The following is an 18,740-nucleotide window of genomic DNA, read 5'->3' on the forward strand; positions in this document are numbered from 1 at the left end:
ATATACACATTTCATTATGTAACATACAAGATAGTCTCTATGCTGAGACATATTTAACTTCAGTAGAGAACGCATATCTTCCCTGAGGAAAACTCTCTTTAATGGTGCATTAACACTAGTTTGGAATCCTGTAGCCATAACTCAAATAGATAGAAGATTTTTTTTTCTTTAAAATGAACTGCATGAGAGCATTAAGGAGCTGATCTTGAAAGGTCATGAGCTCCCACAGCTTCTTTTGGATTTCCACTCAGGATTGGGCCCCAGGGCTGAAAATATCACCAGCTACTCAGTGTGCAACTTCTTAATGACACTACATCTGTTTCTATAACATTATCCCAATTATCTCAGAATGTCAATGCAAGCATATCAGGACCCTATTATCACGGAAAAAACAATTTGGAAGGAACTCTCTGAAAACCCCTTGATGATTCTGTTATAATGTGCATACCAAGAAAAGATTATAAAGTTGAAAAACAGTCTGAGTTTTGGATGTCTATTAGAATGTCATTATGAGGCCATTATATAAGATTACAATGGGAAAATGGCTTTAATGCAAGTCAGGAGAGACCTGCTGATGATAATTCAATATGACATTATAACAACAGTACATGCAACAGCTTTCTGTGGAATTGTTGTCACAGGGAAAATGAAAGGATTTCAACACACATTATGTGGCTTTTAAAAAACAAAGGGAATTAAACACTAACATTTATACTGACATGATATTACGAGTGATGTATAATCCTACAAATGTAAGGAAACATTGTGTTAAGGCAACCACGGCCATGTGTACTCAGCCCTTCTGGAACAAAAAAAGGTCCCTTTTAGAGGGTTCATAATACAGTGGGCTATTTACAAATGAAAAAATATATATCACTCACATGGGCTACACTTCCTATGCCCTGTGTGTGTCATGGTATTACAATCCAGATGTGAAGGAAGTTGTTGAGATACCACAGTGATAAGCACAATATAAACTAACACAGTCAAAGAATTTCAAAACCGTAGTGTGCAATGCAGATCACCTGTATGACAGAAATATTCCTGTACCCATATTAAAACAAGAGCCAAATCCTCAAGATCCACCCAAGGAAGGCAGGAAAGAAAGAGCACAGCATACTGGAAATGGCATTGTGGATCAGCACAGCAGTGACGAAGAGTATTCAGCCCCAAGGAGATGATGCAGATTAAATTGCACAAGTGGCCCAAACAGTAGAGCTGTACTGGACATAGCATGGCAATTACAGTACATTGGGGGAACGGCCTCTGAATTTAGACCCCAATTCAGCAAAGCACTGAAACGCATACGTTACTATAAGCACATGACTCAAGTTATGCCTAAGTGCTTTGCTGAAAATGAATGGACTGATGAATGAGGGCTTATGTGGGAGATGAATTTATTATCCTTGCCCCCATCACTATTTGCTTTTCTGCATGCAACTGCAGTCACGCAGCTTTCTGCCATATATTTGGTGTTTGAGAGTATTCCAGTGCCTCAGTGATGCAAAGCTTTAAAAGTTTGCACACCTGGAAGAAGAGTGTGAGCAGAGAGGCAGGTCGTTGGTTGCTATGGACAAAACACATTTCTAGCCCAGGAAAACTCTACTACAAATTCCCAAGGTATCATGGGAGACCGTGGCTCTCAACCTTTCCAGACTACTGTACCCCTTTCGGGAGTCTGATTTATCTTGCATGCCCCAACTTTAAACTCACTTAAAAGCTACTTGCTTACAAAATCAGACATAAAAATACAAAAATGTCACAGCACACTGGTACTGAAAAATTGCTTACTTTCTCATTTTTATCATATAATTATAAAATAAATTGATTGAAATATAAATATTGTACTTAAGTTTCAGTGTATGTTATATAGAACAGTGCAAACAAGTCATTGTCTGTATGAAATTTTAGTTTGTACTGACTTCGCTAGTGCTTTTTATTTAATTGATGTACCCCCAGAAGACCTCTGCATACTCCCAGGGATATGTGTACCCTGCTTGAGAACCACTGACCTAGAGGATAGAGTACTGGACAGAGAGACAGGAAACCTGGATTCTACTACAGCTGGGCCATGGACCCGGAGTGTGACCCTGGGCAAGTCAGTTCCCCTCTGTGCCGGTTTCCCCTCCTATGTTTTGTCTATTTAGGCTGTAAACTTCTTGAGGAAGGGAGTCCTCTTACTAATTACCAGACCAGTGCCCAGCACAATGAGGCCGTGATCTCAGCTGAGTCATCTAGGTACTACTGTACTAAATAACTGATGATAAATGTGCTTCTGCAGCTTTCCAGTCTCACATCAGCTCATCTTTGAGCTAAAATAGGATTCCTTTTAAACTCTCACACGCTGTATGACATGTGTAAAGCTGATTCTTAAAGTTTTTATCATTGTAGCTCAGGTGGGCAGAATATTAGCGGCACCTGTGTGCTGACTGACACATCAGCCAAATGCACTGCAATTCATTTATCACAGCTCCAGCAAAACTAGAGACCATGGAAAATGAGATCTGCCAGTTGTCATAATCCAGATAAGAAGTATCTGCAGTTTAACCACAGAAAGTTAATGCTTTTATTGCAGTTTGGCTGTAACTTTTATTACACTGAAGAGGAAACTGTCCACCGATGAAATCTGCTTGCACAGAAATTGCAGTGAAATTGATGTGTGTAATCAAAGAATTGTGACAGTTTAGTTTAGTGGCCCAGCTGTTTGATTAATTACTAATTATAATGGCAGGTTTACAATGCTTTGATAGTTCTTTTCATTAAAATGTTATGGCAGAATTTTTTACATTAATTATAATTTGATGAAAAGGCATCTAATTTAATTCATTTTAGAATAATTTATAGTTAGTGTAGGTACTGTAGACAATTTCACAGTGGAGTTAAAGCTGAAAATGCATTGTTCTAGGTGCTAAATAAAAGAGATAGTATGGTAACATATTTGGATTGATTACTATTCATTTGATGTTAGTGTAAAATGAGCCCAATTCTTCTCCCATTCAAGTCAGTGGCAAAACTCCCAAAGACTTCAGTGGAAGAAGGCTGGGGCCCATTATTTCTGTCTGTTAAAAAGGCTATACTGGAAATTAAACAGCTTTTCATCCTTCCTTCTCAGAAATAAGATTTAATTGAAAAAGCAGAACCAGAATGAAGAACACAATGCAGAGCATAAGGCCAAATTCTTCAATGGATGTCTACATTACCTTTGGCAGAAATGTAACAGGGTTGTGGCTTTGCACTCTATATGATTTTATGAAAATATGCTAATGTAACTGGAATATGCTTCATGCAAAAGGTCTCTTGTAAGTATCATTACAAAGCTTATAATCTACTGAGTGTGAACATCCTATTTGTATTAATGTACCACTCTTGTATCTGAAACTAGAAATATGAAATATAACTCTGAGGGCCTGTTGTAATTATGCAAAGTGTGGGCCATTAATGGTGGTTTGGAATCTTGATGACTCCCATTAACCAGGACAATTGACTACAGATGGCTCTGTTTTACCTGTAAGTCTTCCTGTATACGTGTGTACTGGCAAGTGGGTAATGAAGTCTTACAGTGACATGTGATCATGTCACCTGAACCAGAATCCATCTTTAACCTGGTGCTTTTCCATTGAGAAGTGGGGGTGGGAAGCTAGAGGGACAAAGGATTCCCGCCTTATGCAAAAGATATATAAGTGGGTGGAACAGAGGAAAGGGAGAGCCATCATGAGGAATCCCCTAGCAGCTACCACCTTCAGCTGGAACAAGGACTGTACCAGGGGAAAGGATTGTGCCCACACTAGGAAGGCATCCAGTCTGTGAAAGAAATGTATTGAAACATCTCTGAGAGTGAGATCTTATCTGTATTCAGTTTCTTACTGTATTAGACATAGACTTGCGTGTTTTATTTTATTTTACTTGGTAATTCACTTTGTTCTGTCTGTTACTACGTGGAACCATTTGTCTTCCCTTGAGCTGGATGAGCTGGAATACCACAGAGAACTCCTTCCTGCCAGAACAGGCATCCCTACCCTCCTGTCTTGCTAAGTTACACACTCCAGTCAGCTTCAGCACAGACACAGAGGTTGGGCCACACCCATCTGCAGTTCACTGAAACTGAGATGCACTCAGCTCAAGGGCTTCTTAGTTAACAGAGACTTTCCCAGTGCCCAGTGTTCAGCCTTTTGCAGCTTGCATAGTTCTAGCTTCTTCTGATCTTCAATCTTATTTATTTTGCTTCCTTTTCTGTCCCTACTTCCCTTATCCAAAATAAGCAAATAGAAAAACAACAAACTAGTAACCACTTTGTCTATTCTCCAGCCACCACACTTAAAACTCACTTAAAATCACTACCAGTATCTCAAAGCAATCAGCTGTGCACAGATCCTGCTGACTACGCCACTGTGATGGGTTGGATCACAGAAACCCCCTTGGGAGCTGCCAACTGATGTGCCAAGACTGCTTCTGCCCATGCTTTCCTGCACTGTTAGCTTAGGACTTCATTGCCCTGCCTGGTTTGAGCCAGACTTGCTAGCCTGCTGCAAACCCAGACCCAGGTCTGAACCACATCTCCTACCAGCTGTAGTGTTACTTGAAAGCAGCTAATGGAGGTGTTCTTGTCTTTAACACTCAGATGCCCAACTCCCAGTGGAGTCTAAACCCATCCAAATCTGTTTTACCCTGTATAACGCTTATACAGGATAAACTCATAAATTGTTCGCCCTCTATAACACTGATAGAGAGGTATGCACAGCTGTTCCCCTCCCCTCCACGTATTAATACATACTCTGGGTTAATTAATAAGTAAGAAAGTGATTTTATTAAATACAGAAAGTAGGATTTAAGTGGTTCCAAGTAGTAACTGACAGAACAAAGTGAATTACCAAGTAAAATAAAATAAAACACGCAAGTCTATGTCTAATACAGTAAGAAACTGAATACAGATAAGATCTCACTCTCAGAGATGTTTCAATACATTTCTTTCACAGACTGGATGCCTTCCTAGTGTGGGCACAATCCTTTCCCCTGGTACAGTCCTTGTTCCAGCTGAAGGTGGTAGCTGCTAGGGGATTCCTCATGATGGCTCTCCCTTTCCTCTGTTCCACCCACTTATATATCTTTTGCATAAGGCGGGAATCCTTTGTCCCTCTAGCTTCCCACCCCCACTTCTCAATGGAAAAGCACCAGGTTAAAGATGGATTCTGGTTCAGGTGACATGACCACATGTCACTGTAAGACTTCATTACCCACTTGCCAGCACACACGTATACAGGAAGACTAGAGGTAAAACAGCCAACTGCAGTCAATTGTCCTGGTTAATGGGAGTCATCAAGATTTCAAACCACCATTAATGGCCCACACTTTGCATAATTACAACAGGCCCTCAGAGTTATATTTCATATTTCTAGTTTCAGATACAAGAGTGGTACATTTATACAAATAGGATGTTCATACTCAGTAGATTATAAGCTTTGTAATGATACTTACAAGAGACCTTTTGCATGAAGCATACTCCAGTTACATTAGCATATTTTCATAAAATCACATAGAGTGCAACGCCACAAGAGTTACTGCAGATTTAGATCAGAGTAACACAGCAGAACTTAGTCCTTACTCTTACTTCGTTAGTTGCTTTGCCTGCTTTGCTTCTTTCTCCCACTCTAAGGCTATGTCTACACTATGCAGCTTTTAGTGACACAGCTGTGTTGCTACAGCTGTACTGGTAAAAGGCGCACAGTGTAGCCGCTGTTTTTGTCAGCAGGAGAGAGCTCTCCACCGACAAAAAAGTTCCACCCCCAATGAGCAGCATTAGCTTTCTCAGCAGGAGAGCACTCCTTCCGACAAAGCACTGTTCACACCGGTGCTTGTCATCTGCAAAACTTTTGTCTTTCGGGAGTGGGGGGGAGGTGCTAACACCTCTGAAAAACAAAAGTTTTGTCGTTCAGTTGCCAGTATAGATAGAGCCTAAGGGGAATTCACTGTTGCTCTGCATGAGCTATGCCAGTGGAAATGGGCTGCAAAAACCTTCCCCAGTGCAAGAGACCTCTCTGAGAAGCACAGAGCCAACTCTCTGCCCCTCTCCCTCACAAGAGCCCCCAGTGCCGTGGGTATGCTGCAGAGGAGAAGAGAAAGTAAGACTGGGGCATTCATATGTTCCAGCTATATCCTGGCTGTTGCAACACTCACTGGGGCAATGGCAGATGGGGTGCAAGTTACTCCACATTTACACCAATGTAACCGAGTGCAGAATTTGGCACTTGACTTCTGTAGAATGCCAATTCATGGAGAACCTTTGGCACACTATGTTTAAACATCATAAAGTGTTTATAAGATAGAACTAGCATTTTACCAAATATAACAGAGAAGTAGCCGGATGTTTTTTCCAGGTCCCTGAGGTATAATGAATAACAGCAAACTTTCCTTTCCACTTTTAAGAGAAAGCATATTCATGCAAAAATTGTTCCAGAACTTCTCTTCTATCTATCACCTCTTTGATATTTAAGAATCTTTAGTGATGTGAGACAAGGCTGGAAAATGGTGGGATATCTATTATTATTATTATTAGAACAGTCATAGACTGATACTTCAGTGCGAGAACAGCCAAGCAGTAGGAAAGCTCATGTGTTACATAGATGGAACCCACTTTATGTTCTACAGTTGCCTCACCATTTTTAACTCATACAACTTGTAGCATAAATTTACTCCCTCATCTCTATGATAAACAACGAAATTATGCTGAGCGTCCGAAGTGTTCATGCCCTAAACCAGGGGTCTCAAACTCAAATGACCCCGAGGGCCGCATGAGGACTAGTGCATTGGCCCGAGGGCCGCATCACTGACACGCCCCCTTGCTGCCCCTGGCCCCACCCCCAATCCACCCCTTCCATGAGGCCCCGCCCCTGCCCTGTCTCTTCTCCACCTCCTCCCCTAAGCGCGCGGCTCCCCGCTCCTCCCCCCTCCCTCCTAGAAAGTGCTAAGCGCCACCAACAGCTTTTTCAATGCACTCTTCCAATCTTTGAAATATGTCACGTCCCGTTGTGATACCCTTCAGTGGCATTAAGTCTAGCAATTCTTCAGTTATATTCAAATTGCAGTCCACACCTCTAATGAACACTGCACACTGTGCGGTATCTGATACATCTGTACTCTCATCAAGAGCAATTGAAAATACTTCAAAGTCTTTTGCCATTTGAATCAATTGTTTTTGCACATTATCAGCTAAATCCGTTATCCTGCAGGCAACTTTATTTGCAGACAAGCTTATGCCTTCAAAAACTTTCTTCCTATCAGGACATAAAATTTCACTGGCCTTCATAAGACATTCTTTTATGAATAAGCCTTCTGTAAAAGGTCGCGATGATTTAGCTATCATTTCGCTTATCACAAAACTTGCTCTTACTGAATCTTCGCTAGACTTGTTAATCCCTGAAAATAAATTTCTTTGCTTGGCAAATGCTGCTTTAAGTTGCTGAACTTTTTCCTCTCGGATTTTTCCGGTGAATGCATCATATTTTTCATGGTGCATCGTGTCATAGTGCCGACGCACGTTATACTCCTTGGGAACAGCAATCGTTTGCTGACAAATAAGGCATTGAATTTTATCTTTTACCTCTGTGAAAAAATATAAATTCTCCCATTTGTCTTGGAAAACTCTCTTTTCTTCCATGAGTGTTCTTTTTTTGACGAAGTCATTTCCAAGCAGTTTTAATAAATATATACACTCAGTAATGCACCTCACTCAAAGGACAAAACACGCACTTAGATTTACTGCCTAAGGCTCTGGGAGGGAGTTTGGGTGGGGGAGGGGGTCTGGAGTGCAGGCTCTGTGCTCGGTGCAGGCTCCAGGCTGCGGCAGGGGGTGGGGGTGCAGGCTTTGGGACGGAGTTTGGGGATAGGAGGGGGTGCAGGGGTGAGGGCTGTGGGGTTGAGGGTGAGGGGTTTGAGGCATTGGAGAGGCTCGGGGCATTGGAGAGTCTCAGGACTAGGGGAAGGGCAGCCTGCCCTGGCCCTCGTGAAGGGGGGCGCTAGGACCCTGCGGCAGCAGGTGATGCCGGAAGCCGGCATAGCGGAGGAGGAGTGGAGTCAGCGTGAGCTCCCGGGCAGGCTACCGGGCAGTGAGGGGGCAGTAAGTGGGGGCTGGTAGACACTGGGGGGAGGCGCGTGGGGGCGGCAGGTGGGGCCAGGGGAGAGACCCGGCCCCAAACATTGGGGAGCAGCGCGCGGGGAGCTTAGGCACAGAAAATAACTCGGGGAGGGGGGCGGGGGTGAGGGGAGTTTGGCGGCGACAGGAAGTAACTGGAGGAGCTCCGCGGGCCGCAGGGAAGAGCTCCGAGGGCCGCATGCGGCCCGCGGGCCGCATGTTTGAGACCCCTGCCCTAAACTTACTAGGTTGCCTTTCTGTTCTTTTATTTTGTAACATAAATGTTATAGTTCCCTCCTGTTCTTAAGAAGTCCTGGTTTGTTTGTTTTAAAACCGCATCTAGGATTACAGCTCGAATGTGGTTCCCTTCATCCTTTAGAAGAATACAGCTGTTTGACAGTGTTCAGGGCAGTGTATGAATACATGGTTAAACTTAGTTGCATTAAGGACTCTTTCATTTCATTGATGGGAAACTCATTGTACACCTTGAGAAGGAGAAAGGTGTAACACAGGAATAAATCAGGGACAAAGCGAGTAGGAAAAAGGAAGAGAAGGAAAAAAGAGACCAAAGGAACAGAGGGGAGGAAGAAAGGCTGGGACTAAACAAAACCAAGAAAGAAAAAGCATTTGGAAAATACTGTTGAAACATGTTTAATATAAAGCCTTTCCAGAAAAGAAAATCTGAGTTGACAGCATCCTCCAGCTCTTCCAGTGCTTTTAGTCTTATCTGTGACTGTGCTTTAGACTGTAAATTTCTTCAGGTCATAGACTCCTTATATTTATATTTTGTACAGCTCTGGAGACGGAGGGGAAGCAGGATGAAGGGAGTGGAGTTTGGGGAAAGGGAAATCTTCTTCTGAATTTAAAATATTGAGTGCCAACTTAGTGGTGTATGCTTTAAAACCCATTCTGCTAATATAAAGGAAATATGGGGCAGAAAGAACCTAGCATGACCTTCAGATCTCAGGTTGAATAACATCCTTCCTGAACCCCTACAGGCCAGGCATATTTTTTGGCTGGATTTGCTCATTTTCTTTTGGGAGAGACACAACATTATGAAACTGAGAATCTAGGGCCATTCTCTTACAGCTCCATACTATACCAGTGCTAGTCTCTATGGGCTTCCCCATGCTGGCTGAAGAGGAAGGCTAAGCAGATACAACAGAGACGGAAAGACTTAAGCCTGGTTATGATCAGGGACAGCTTTTTTAAAATGTCAACAAAACCCCATTGTGAAATCTGTCTGTCATATTGCAGGGTAGATGGCTTGTCTGCATACTTCAGTGGCTTCAGGTAGCTTGTCTGCATGGTGAAAAAAACCCTTCTTTATATCTTCCATGAAGGTTGCGTATTGCCTGGTGTTAGGATATGTCACTACATGGTCCTAAAAAACAAGACGTATGGTGGCACCTTAAAGACTAACAGATAAGCTTTCATGGGTAAAAAACCAGTTCTTCAGATGCATGGAGTGAAAATTACATTATATAATTTTCTCTCCATGCATCTGAAGAAGTGGGATTTTTACCCACAAAAGCTTATGCCCAAATAAATCTGTTAGTCTTTAAGGTGCCACCGGACTTCTTGTTGGTTTTTATGGATACAGACTAACATGGCTATCCCCTGATACTTGACACCATACATAGTCCTGTTTAACCTGGTGCAGTGTTACGCAAAGCACTGTATCAGAAATGAAGAGAGGGAATGGATATTTTTTTCATCCACATCAGGCTAATGCTACTCACAAGACACATATAACTCTGAAATGCCAGTGGATCTCACAGTCTTTCTTTCAAATCAGCATGTAACTCCCATTGATTTTTCAGTCCAGCAATAGTAAATTAAGGTGGAATTTTTCAAAGCCACCTATAAGAAATTAAGGGGAATTGAATGACCAAATCACGTCAGTAGCTTTGAAAACTCCTTCCTAATGGCCCACTTTTGCCACCTTTATTTACATGGAGTAATGCCTTACTCCTTGAGTACTCCCATTGAAATCAGTGAGACTACTCAACAAGTAAGGGAAGCAGTAGGCTTTGGCAAAGAGGGGTAATATGCTCCACATGGCTATATCAGCTGACAGCTGTGCATCATCTGATGTTTCCAGATAGTCTTCAAGGATTCATATAAGGCCCAATCCTGTACCACTGAAGTCAATGAGAGTTTTAACATGAATGCCAGTGGTGGCAGTGTCTGACCCACAGAATGTGTAGCAAGAATATATTCTATTACAGAAGAACATTATTCCACCCCAAGGTGATGTAAGGAGAGAAATTGTGTTGAAGTGCAAAGTGATTGCAAAAATGTCATTGTGGGTTTCCGTGCTTGTCATCTCTATGGCTCCAGATCAAATCAGCTCAGATTCCAAGTAAACAGGTGTTTTTTTCTAATTGCCAGTCTTGCAAATTGATCCTGGGATCTAAAGGTCATGCTGGTTTCTTTTTGCCTCACCCATCAACAACAGTGAAGATTCTGCAATGTGAGCTTAGATGATAATTGTTGACAGGTCTGTCCATCAGAGCAGAAATGCCTCTGGAGTGCTAAGAGTGAAATACTATAAACAAATATTTCTGTCAATAACATGAGCAGATGTCCTATTTGATAACTGGGAGCAGACTTACTGAGGAGGAAGGTGCCACTTTTGGAGTAGAGCTGTACTTTACAGCCTGCTACAGGAAATGATGTGATGGTGCTCAACAGGCCAAGTCATATTGGAACAGTGGTCTACCTAACCCTCCAGTCGTTCAGAAAAATAGACAGTCTTCCCATAAACCTCATTCCAAATCTTCCCCAATTTCCCTTGTTCCCTTCTCCATCATGTAAAGGCAATATTGTAGACATTGGCTGTATGCTTACCCCCAGTCCTGCCACCCGGGGGCTGTATGTTATTACCAGTGCTGGAGGTATAGTGCTGAATATAGGGTCTATGGCCCATGATAAGTTTATCTGAATTCAAGTCAAGGGTGCTCCTAACATATCCTTTGACAATGCTTTTTTGATCTCTGCAACCTGGTACAATGAATACGGATGCAAAACCTTGAAATAGATTAAATCTATTATTTTTATAGCATAACTCTTATAATTTGTGTTATGGTAGTGTCTGGAGGTCCCGACCAAGATTGTATACATACTTATAGTAAAAAACAGGTCATGCCCTGAAGAGCTTAACAGCTAAATAGGCAAGGCAGGAGGGAAAACGGGCACAGAGAGGTGACGTGGCCTGCCCAAGGACACACACTAGGTCCATAACAGAGTTCACAAAAGAACCCAGGTTTCCTGATGCCAAGCCTTTTGATCTGTTCTCTGGAGTCTAGACCACACCGCCTCCCCGGTAAATCAGTTGCTATACCTAATAAATTGTCTAATGATGTGGTCAAGATGCATATTAAAATAATATAAATCTCTGTTATTTCATGAAAGACTATTGAAAGAAACCGTCTACTTACTTTAGGGCTACATTAGCACTTGTATCTTAAACAGGCTTGTTGGGAATCTGTGTTCTCTCACTTCCAGGGAGGCAGGAATTGAGAACATCATGGAGATTCAGAGGGTGACACACACACCTCTACAGAGGAGGGAAGAACTAATTGTATGGCTTTGAAAGTAGCCCCAAGCTGGCCATGTATAAAAAGGTGGTATACACGTTCCAGCATGAGCCCTGTACCAGTGCTGTATGCCTGCTAAGGAGTAAATGGAATGTTCCTGTTGGATGGGCTAAAGGGTCCTGTTGGAAATATCCTCCTTGATTGAGAGGTGGGAGGAGAGGTTTTCATTAAAAAAGAGAAATCCAGCTTTCTAAATGGTCAGACCATCCTCCCTCTCAAAGTCCTGACTCTGTGTCCGGACAAGTTTGGCATGGCCAGGAGGCAGGTGTGAATGGGGAAATCAGATGTATTTATGGGGAAGGAGGAAGCTCAGAATATTACTTCATGTGAATTTGCTTAAAATTGAGTAAGAACCTCAGGATTTGGCCCATAGAGTCAGGGGCGGCTCTAGGCACCAGCAAAACAAGCTGGTGCCTAGGGCGGCAAAATGTAGAGGGCGTTCCCTGCTGCCGGCGGGGGGCGGCAGGCTGGGCCGGCGGACCTGCCGCAGTCATGCCTGCGGGAGGTCCACCGGAGCCCCGGGAGGACCGGACCTGCCGCAGGCATGACTGCGGAGGGGGCGCTCGGCCGGCGGCTCCAGTGGACTTCCCGCAGGCATGACTGCGGATGGTTCGCTGGTCCCGCGGCTTGGCTAGACCTCCCGCAGGCATGCCTGCGGCAGCTCAACCGGAGCCGCCGGACCAGCGAACCGCCCGCAGCTGCGGGAGGTCCAGCCGAGCCGCGCGACCAGCGGACCCTCCGCAGTCATGCCTGCGGGAGGTCCGCTGCTCCCGCGGCTCCGGGGCGCCTCCCGCGCATGACTGCTTGGGGCGGCCAAAAACGTAGAGCCGCCCCTGCATAGAGTATTAGTAATTGTCTAATTAATTTCCATTGTTATAAAATGCTTTGAGAGCTTCTGCAGAGAGGCACTGGGTATTTGCAAATTATTATTGTTGTTGCTCTTTAATATTGTCATTTCATGATATTGACAACATCACTCCAAAGACCCAGTCAGATTACAGCCCTGCCAGGCAGTCTTCTCTTTTTTACAAAGAGCGTGCCTGAGATGTCATTCTTCTGGGGATGAGACTTCAGCACCAGAAAATCTGATTGGACAGGGTTGCAACCTCATTTTTGGAGATGGTACTTCTGAACATAATTTAGTACAGCACGTTAGTGCACAAAAGGGATGATATCTACCATAGACCTGGTTAATGGGCATTTTACTAATTCCGCTTTTTATGCTGTGAACAAACTATAAAATCAAATTGTGAAATGCTTGAAATTGATCACCAGCAAACTAGCATTCACCAGTGTTAAAAGGCTAAAACTGGAAACAGGATGCAGCTGGGACTGGAATACATTTTCCAATGGATTTAACAATATTTATACCTTGCCACTGCAGTATGATAGGGAATGTTTAGTCCAAAATACAAGGATGCACTCTTGTGGCTATGAGTTGCCATTAGGGAATATATCTCATTGAAATCATATTCCTTAATTGTTTTTTTAGAAAATATATACTTTGCATTAAAATGTATATTTTAAAGAGAATATCTACCCTACCATCACACATTTCCACAGGCATATCAGTGGCAATGTATTGTATTGTTGTAGTGTGTGCTCCTTTCAGTTGTGGGGAGGGGAATCCCATCATTTTCCCTTTTCCCACCCCCAGTTAACACTGTTTTGTCTCATAAGGCTCATGTAGCAGCAACTTTCCCTCAGCAATGGGGTGCTGCATGGGCTTCATCAAAGCCATTCCTGAATGGTTGCTGTAGATTTGGTTAGCTCTTTTGGATAATGCACTTGTACCACTAGTTTTCTGGACATTTTTATGGGGCGGTGCATGCCTTGAAGTGATATACCTCTGTCAAACGTTCACAGCTGCCTGCTAAACAGATGTTTCTCTTGAGGGAGGGAAGCGCTATCACAAACATCTGTGATAACAGAGCCAGCTGCCTCACAGCTGTGCTGTGTGTGCTGGGTTTTGCCTTCTCTCCTGATAACCACTGTGACTCTGTCGCTACTGCAGACAATGGAAAGAACCCACAATCAAGGCCTTAGGTGATTGTCATCTATCCTCTCGTGACAATATATTTTACATTTGTGGAGAGGAGAAGTTCAGTGATGGGATCAAGCAGAAAATGGCTAGGAGTCAGTGCAGCTATTGCATGTTGACATTGACCATTGAGTAGCAGAATCACAGCCGGAGATTGAGAGGAAAAAGATACTCATGGTTAAGGTAGCATGTGGAGACTAAGGAAATCCTTTAGTTCTGAATTATTTTTTTTATTCAGTTATCCTTTCTTGCAAGTAAATAATGCAAATATTGGCCCATGGATACATGGATAGAAGCTTTATAGTCCCAAGGAAAAAGCTTTCCACAAACTATATTAGAGAATAAAGATTATAATAGTAGATTTCAAGTGGCGTTCATTGGGCAGGCATATACAGAAAATGCCATACATAACTTGTATACATTTTAACAACTGTTAACAGGCCGATAAATTTAACATTGATGAATATACATGATTGTCCAGAAATTATTTTCTTTGCTTGAACTTTATAGGCACATTCAGCTTAGTAGGAGATGAGCCAAACTCCCTCCATGGCAAATCATACATACATATGTTTGATGGTCTGGTCTCTGTTAAACGGGTATAAATCCAGAGTAACTCCGATGTATTCAGTGGGATTACTCCATATTTACACCAGTGGAACTGAAAGCAGAATCTGGCACAGAACTACATCTTTATCAGAAGGCCATGGCTGGAGACTTTCTTTGATAACTGTTGTTCAGGCGCCATCTCCTGGCTGCCTGTTCCATATTAACTATTTCTCAGTTCGAGAGAGATCCCCGACCCCTTCCCTAGTCTTTTGCCCACAGGGGTGAGTCAAGATGTAAAATGTCCTTGCTAGAGATGATAGTTATGATTTCTTTTCCTTTCTTTTTGTGTCTCTTGCTTTCCTGTGGGAGACATAGGACTAATGATAAAAAAAGGATACAAAAGGCATCTGAGTTGCTGTACTTGCCTACAGATAAATGCACCAAAGAGGGTATTATTTATTAAGGGTCAAGAGAGCTTGGATATGTACGAACCACAGGATACAACATGGTCTCTTCCCAAAGGACCATACAGTCTAAATAACTGGGCAGCACAGAACATATTGGGTGACCCAAAGGAAGGCTCTCTTTCCAGTGTTTGGTTTTGTTTCATAATGGGCAGAAAGAGGGGCATCATGGAGGAAATTATTCCATAGTTGGTTACTTTGAGGTTTCTTGCAAATTCCATTGAATCAGCTGTGCCTGGCCACTGTCAGTCACGGGGTATTTGATTAGATGTTCCATTGGTCTGAACTCATATGGCAATTCCTATATTCCACAGTAGGGGCAGGAGGTCACAGAAGGGAATTGCATGGAAGGGAGCTGAACAGCCCAAAAGCACATAGAAGGGAGCTGGGAGGGGCCAGTGCAGGAGAGAAAGGCAACAGGACAGCATATGCCTCCCTCCTGCCTCAGAGCTGCTCTGCACTAGCAGCCTTGTAGGACCATGACTCCATATGGCTGAGAGGGGCAGGGCCAAGAGAGTGAGGGAAACATCCTCTCCATGCAGCAAGTTATTCTTCAAATCCATTGAGACGCAAGGTGCTTTAAGTAGACCACTTGAGAATAGAGTTGACTATAGGAATCTCATCTCCATGGGGAGTCATATTTTGCCCGTCTTAGTGGAAGAAATTTTCAGCCCAATGTGTGGTTGACATTAGTGGAAATAAAGGAGGGGACATGTGGAGATCCTCTGTGCTTAGGAGAACGTCTAGGGAGGAAAAGGTCAATGTTGGATTTTTCTTCTTTAAAAAAATTAGTTTCTTTATACTTTTTCATCAGAAACAAAAATCGTCTTCTAGATACTAACAGATTCCTGCATGCATTACTATTCATTTCTGCAGCTTCCATTTTTAAAAGTGTTTAAAAGAACATAAACAATTTCTAGGCAGAAATTAACTTGGTCACTGAATTTAAAAGAACTGAGTCTTCTGTTACATAATCTCACTATCGTCTAACCAGTGTAGATTAATTCATGTTTACTTAACTCATTTTGACATTGTGACAGATGGTGGCAGTTTGGTGACCCAAACTCCTATCTTTGATTATAGAAAGACAAAGAGTCCCTCCATACTTAAAGAGACACAATCAATTTGAAATGCAGTCAATTTAAAAATAATTGGTTAGAAGGAATTTCAGGTACTACACCTGCCCGTGTCCCGCATTGCTCTGTGTTTTACAGTCAAATTTTCCTATTTTAAAAAATGTTTTTTGTTCTCTGCTGCTGTGTGAACCCCTCCTCCTTCCCTTCCCCATAAACAAAGGAAACTGATTGACAATACCAAGGAAACAGAGAAAATCTAGCTGCAAAGTGCTGCCACATAGACAAAGTAAACTGGCTAAAAACAACAGAGAAAGGTGTTTGTTCCCTCTACTGTCTCTGTTACAGTAATCTTAGATGTGATATTTGTGGCAATCAGGGCCGGCTCCAGACCCCAGCGCGGCAAGCACGCGCGTGGGGCGGCCCTTTCCCGGGGGGGCGGCAGGCTGGGCCGGCGGACCTGCCGCAGTCATGCCTGCGGGAGGTCCACCGGAGCCCCGGGACGACTGGACCTGCCGCAGGCATGACTGCAGAGGGGGCGCTCGTCCTGCGGCTCCAGTGGACCTCCCGCAGGCATGACTGCGGACGGTTCGCTGGTCCCGCGACTCGGCTGGACCTCCCGCAGGCATGACTGCGGCAGCTCAAGCGGAGCCGCCGGACCTGCGAACCGTCCGCAGCTGCGGGAGGTCCAGCCGAGCCGCGCGACCAGCGGACCCTCCGCAGTCATGCCCGCGGGAGGTCCGCTGCTCCCGCGGCTCCGGGGCGCCTCCCGCGCATGACTGCTTGGGGTGGCCAAAAAGGTAGAGCCGCCCCTGGTGGCAATAGTAGATTAAATAAATTCTGATAGAGGTGTGATTTTTAAAATAGTCTGTGTCCACTACAGCTCAAGCTTTCCACATTAATAAGCCTGATTTTGATCCTCTCCCTTAATTTCACTAAAACCAAAATGATCATCTGGAAATTTCAAAGGCCAGATCTTAATCCAGGACTGAGATAGAGCTTCCAAAGATGCTTCTCCATTGAAGATTTTCCTAAAAAATGTTTGGCTCACCATAACTAAATGGCGAGTGTAAGGCAGGGGTCACATCTGGGTGGGGAAATTGTATGCAGGGTCATGCATGTAGGGCTGGGGCAGGGTGTTGGGGTTTGGGAGGGAGTGCAGGGTGTGGGAGGGGGTGACGTTCAGGAAGGGGCTCAGGGTAAGGAGCTGGGGTGCAGGAGGGGTATGGGGTGCAGGAGGGAGCTCAGGACAGGGGGTGGGGTGCAGGATGGAGGGATTTGGGGAGTGGGCTCCAGCCCAGTGCCACTTACCTCAAGCAGCTCTGGGGTGGCAGTGGTGCGCAGCAGAGCTAAGGCAGGCTCCCTGCCTGTCCTGGCCCCATGCCACTCCCAGAAGTGGCCAGCATGTCCGGCAGTGGCTCCTGCGGGTGGGGTGGGGCAGGCAGCTCCGCCGCACGCTGCGGTTACCACCCCCGAAGCTTCCATTGGCTGCGGGTCCCCGTTCCCAGCCAATGGGAGCTTCAGGGGGCGGTGCCTGCAGGCAAGGGCAGCGCCTGGAGCCCTCTACCCCACCCCTCCCCCATGGGCCACAGGGATGTGGTGCCGGCCACTTCCAGGACAAAGCATGGGGCCAGGGCAGGCAGAGACCCTGCCTTAGCCCTGCTGCGCCACAGGGCTCACAATCCTGCTGGCTGGATTGAAAGCGCTGATGGGCCAGATCCAGCTCATGGGCCGTAGTTTGCTCTCCCCTGGTGTAAGGGATAGCCATGAACCAAGGGTTCTTAGGACACATACTCTCATCCTAGGAGTGACAACATGCTCTTCTTTATCACCATTCCTACAGCAACTGCAATGAAATATGGATTCTTGACTGAATTTGAAGTGAACATGATCATCTCTTCAGACATGGATTTCTCTAGTATAAGCAAATTAGGAGGCTAGTAATCAACCCATTCATCTTTTTCTCTTCCCTTGAAGGATTCAAATATCATGATCTTCAAATGCCATCTTACCCTTCTCCACTACACAAAGCAAATTAGAACTCCAGGTAGATGGGAATCCCTTAAAAATGGAATTGGACCTGGGGTCTGAAGTATCAGTGCTCTCTCAAAAGATTTTGATGTATTCTACAACAGTCTACCTTTGGACTTAGATGCATAAGAAGTAATAAAGTCAGTAGGGGGTACTGCATGTGTCTAGGTATACTTAATCCTGCCTCAGCACAGAGGGATGGAGTAGATCATAGAATCATAGAAGATTAGAGTTGGAAGAGACCTCAGGAGGTCATCTAGTCCAACCCCATGCTCAAAGTAGGACCAATCCCCAACTAAATCATCCCAGCCAGGGCTTTGTCAAGCCTGACCTTAAAAACCTCTAAGGAGATTCCACCACCTCCCTAGGTAACTCATTCCAGTGCTTCACCACCCTCCTAGTACAACCATTCTTATGTTCTTATGTTAATTGGCTATAGCGTGTATTTGGGTAAGATCTGGAATATTCATTAACCTGGGAGGCAATGTGTCTGATCCTTTGAGATGGGTAGAACTTTCTTGTATGATGAATAAGATTTTTCAGTAATCCTCATCATATTTGACTTGGGTGTCTGGGTAGAAGCCTAAGGCTAGTTGCTTTAAGGGAACTGTATTGTTGGCTTCTGAGTAACCAGTAATTATAGAAGCTGTTTTGTGCTGGCTTGGTGAATCTAAGTATTGGAATATCTACCAGCTTTGGGGATTGTCTGCCTCATTCTTTGCAGTTGGCCCTAATTGAGTAACTCCAGTGTGGCTCCCAACCCCGGTCACACAGGCACCTAAAATAACTAGCCGATTTCCCTGCTTTCTCAGTCTGAATCAGGAGGCATCCCCACTTGAGCAGTAGCCTGAGGGA

General features: G+C 44.2%; 1 protein-coding gene across 1 annotated transcript in view; it reads left to right on the top strand.

The window, feature by feature from the left end:
* UBE2Q2 (ubiquitin conjugating enzyme E2 Q2) overlaps positions 1-18,740 on the top strand; it is a 227,408-nt gene that overhangs the window by 93,224 nt on the left and 115,444 nt on the right. The window lies entirely within an intron of this gene.

Source organism: Mauremys mutica, chromosome 11 (genome assembly GCF_020497125.1).
Source record: "Mauremys mutica isolate MM-2020 ecotype Southern chromosome 11, ASM2049712v1, whole genome shotgun sequence".
Taxonomy (NCBI): domain Eukaryota; kingdom Metazoa; phylum Chordata; order Testudines; family Geoemydidae; genus Mauremys; species Mauremys mutica.